The following is a 3,915-nucleotide window of genomic DNA, read 5'->3' on the forward strand; positions in this document are numbered from 1 at the left end:
GAGTGAGGTAGGTAGAAAGCCGTCTCCTGGAAGGCAGGTGGAGGAAAGGAAATGTTTTAGGAAGGAGAGGGATTCAGTGAGCCAGCGTCTCCCATTTAGCGCCACTCTGACCTTGGCAAGAGCTCTCCTGACGCAGTGGTGGGGTGAGGCCCTAATTTGAACCGATGGAAGGGGGAATGCAGGGGAAGGATTGCAGATTCGAATACAGACAGCTCTTTCAGGGAGTTTGCTGTAAAAGGGAGCAGAGAAATAGGTGGGAGCTGGGGAGGAGGGGGTCTGGGATCAAGGGAGAGTGCTTTTATTTTTGGTATTAAAGAGATTTCAGCCTGTTTCAAGCCGTTGTTTCTCCTACTCGTGTGTGAAATACTGTGCCCTTAAAAAGAGACTTCCCCAGTAATAGTGTATGAGAGAGAGAGAGAGAGAGAGAGAGAGAGAGAGAGCGCTTCTATTCTAAATGGGGTTTGGAACAACTTCTGTAGAAAGCATTTTCATTCAGAATTACCCAGTTTTGTCAACACTAAAAATTTACCTGCAGAAACAACTTCCTCTTTAATACTATAGCCAGTTTAAAAAAGCGAAGGGCTTCACATCACACGACGCCTGCACCTCATTTGCTAGTTCTGCTGCAGGTGCAGAGGCCCGAGATGGAGGAAACAGCCTTGATGGGGAGCAGAGCGGCTGGGCTGCCCCAGCTCAGTCCCTATCCGCTGGGATCCTGGGCATGTCGGGTTGCATCGCTGGGTGTCTGTAAATTAAAGCACCGAAGTGTGGTTTCTCAGGGACCTATTTGTCCTTGCTTTCTTGAGCACTGGGCTATGCACTTTAATTTATATTTACCCTGTATTTTCAGATGCCTGCAGTGGGGAAGGGAAGCTGGTCGGCCTTATTGTCGGACTGAAAGCACACATGTGAAGCTTGATCAACTGTCACTCATTCACTCACTCATTCAACATTACTTATCGGGCACCTACTCTGTGCCAGGAACAGGTAGGCCGAGGGACCCAGAGGGAAACAAGGCAGGTTTTACCCCTGCTCTCAGAGAGCCTTCCCCCTACCTGGTAAAAAAGCGTCCTCATTATTTGCACATGGCCCATCAGCTGTAACACATCAGCACCACCTCCCCCACTTGTTTTCCTGGAGGCCACGGCTTCCAGTTCCTCTCCAGACTGGTTACTTCCTAGACCAGCTGCACGCCCTCCGGGGCTGGTTTCCTGGGGCCCCGGCCTCCCTCTTCCTCACAGTCCTTTCCCCTGTTGCCGGAGAATGTCCGCTAATAGATTCCTGCGCAGGCGAGCAAGGGAAGACAGCATTCACCTGGATCCATCGTTTCCTACTTGACAAGTAATTTGAAGGAGAATAGAATTTTACAGGGAAAAGTCTTTCCACTCACAATTTTGAAGCTATTGCCCCATTGTTTTCTAGCTCTCGGCATTACTTTAAGAAAATTTACACCATTTAGGCTCATGATTCTTTGTATGTGACCTATTGTTGTCCCCCTGGGTGCCTTTAAAATATTTTTTTAATCTCTTCTTTTATCCCTGGAGTTCTGAGATGCCATGATAGCATTCCTTGGTGCAGGAACTCCCTCTCTCTCTCTTTCTCTCTCTCTCTGTGTGCGTTGGCACAGGCCAGGTGTGTGTGTGTGTGTTGGCGCAGACCAGGCCCCTTCAATCTGGAAACCAGTATTCCTCAATTCTGGGAGGTTTCCTTATATTCTCTCTCCCATCGTCACCTTCCTTCCGCTTTCTTCTCTGTTTTCTTTTTCCGGACCTCTAGTGAATCAAAAAAATTTGACTTTTGGATTAGCCCTCTACATTTCTTATCAATTCCTCCTCTTTTCCAGCTCCTTTTGTTGGTCTGTGTGTTTTACTTTCTGGGACATTTCCTTGATTTCAGAGAGGAAGGGATAGGGAGAGATAGAAACATCAATGATGAGGGAGAATCATTGGTTGGCTGCCTCCTGCACACCCGCTACTGGGGATTGAGCCTGCAACCCAGGCATGTGCCCTTGACCAGAATCAAACCCAGGACCCTTCAGTCCACAGGCTGATGCTCTGTCCACTGAGCCAAACCCACTAGGGCTTTATTCTCTCTTTTATGTTAAGGTGAAAGCACATGGCCCATCAGCTGTAACACACAGCTCTAAGGTGAAGAACTGAAGGTCGGACTGAATGCAAATATCTGCTAAATCTGGGTGTCAGGTGTGTGGATTTTTCTTAGTTTTTCTATACTTTTCTACATGTTAGGTTGACTTAATATGTTTTAGTTAGAGTGGAAGCTTTATGCGTATTCATCTGCCTGATGACTGAAGGCTTTCTACACAGAATAATCTGCAACAACCTGGCCTTTTATTTGGTAAAACTCCAGCCAGTGGTATTGTGAGGCTTTTCTCTTATGCCAGGTTCTCCAGAGGAGACATTCCGAACCTTTTACCTGGGTACGTATGCCTGGCTGCCAAAACTCCAGGGAAGGGAGAAGGAATGAATCTGAGGAGGCCATCACTCGAGATGCCACTGCACTGAACTCCATGTTTTTGGTCCCTTGCCTCATCCCCACCTTTCCCCATGCCTGGCGTCCTTGAGCCTGGAGGCTCTGTCATCCCATTTCTGCAGACAGCAAGGGGTAGGAAGGGACACCTGGGCTCCCACTATTTTATACAAACTTCCTACCCAACCCCATTTGTAACCGACTGCCTGCCACATGTCTGACCTCCCCATGACAACCGGTGCCTCTGAATCCTGGAACCCTGGGGATGCGGGGAAAATTTGCTCCCTTTTTATTGGCATCCTCCTCTGAGACATGTAGGCTGTAACTTCTGTCCTACAACAGTCAGCTCTGTTTTCCAACTCCCATTTTAAAAAGATTTAGTTCAATAGTTGCTAATTCTCACAGATGTCTCTTGCCTGTTTTGTCTTCATATCTTATGCTTTTTAAATTCCTTTTCTTCATTTTAGTGGGGGTTTAGAAAGAGAATTTAATTGTTTTGTGGCTATGTTTACCATAAATTATCTTTTTAAAAATATTTTTATTGATTTCAGAGGGGAAGGATGAGGGAGGGAGAGATAGAAACATCAATGATGAGAAAGTATCATTGATCAACTGCCTCCTGCACGTCCCCCACTGGGGACCAAACACGCAACCCGGGCATGTGCCCTTGACCGGAATCATACCCGGGACCCTTCAGTCCACAGGCGGACACTCTACCCTCTGAGCCAAAGCAGCTAGAGCCATCATAAATGGATGGGATCTGAGGAAGTTTGTGGTGACACACAGGAGACATGCAGTTCCCAGGAATGGCCACAGGGCGGCCCAATGACTCCATATTTAATTCATAGCTGCTCCATACCCACCCCCACCAACCCCACAACAGTTAGGAGTCTTGTGAGTGCTGGTTAAACCAGCAGAGGGGAACCACGGAGCCCCAAACTGTTACAGTGGCCGGAGTCTCCCAGGGCTTTCTAGTCCACCTCCTAGCAACAGGGAGCCTCAGGGGACACTACTAGATTCTGGACCTAGAGATAGTTGGTCTGAAGAGACTTGGACTTGAGTTCTAAGGTTTTTTTCAAGTTGTATTAGAAGTTGCTTTTAAATTGGGATACATATGTGAGGGAATGGAAGTGAGGGCGGGAACTAGGAGGCCGGCACCACCTCTGCTGAATCTGCTGGACAGACGGAAACAGAAAAAGTCACTGGTTCACTTACCACATGAGCTCCTGCTGCGTGGACAGCTGTGCGGAGTGCTGTGCCGACACAGAGCAGACCAGATAGGGTCCCTGCCCACCAGGGTGTGCAACCTGGAAAGCAGACGAGTCAACGGAGGACAACCACCAGGAAGGGACGCTGCCATAAGTGCCCAACACAGATGTAGGTCCAAGTGCCCCTCTGTGTATGGAGGAGGGAGAGAGGTTGCTTCTC

The 3,915-nt window shown here is 48.3% G+C and overlaps 1 long non-coding RNA gene across 1 annotated transcript in view; it reads left to right on the top strand.

The window, feature by feature from the left end:
* The first annotated feature begins 867 nt into the window (after window positions 1–867).
* Window positions 868–3,915, top strand: part of LOC107183721 — an 8,906-nt gene continuing 5,858 nt past the window's right edge. The window contains exons 1-2 of the long non-coding RNA XR_001514527.1: window positions 868–987; window positions 2,106–2,201. This is a non-coding gene — a long non-coding RNA (uncharacterized LOC107183721). The remainder of the gene's footprint in view (window positions 988–2,105; window positions 2,202–3,915) is intronic.

Source organism: Myotis davidii, unplaced genomic scaffold (assembly GCF_000327345.1).
Source record: "Myotis davidii unplaced genomic scaffold, ASM32734v1 scaffold238, whole genome shotgun sequence".
NCBI classification, from domain to species: Eukaryota; Metazoa; Chordata; class Mammalia; order Chiroptera; family Vespertilionidae; genus Myotis; species Myotis davidii.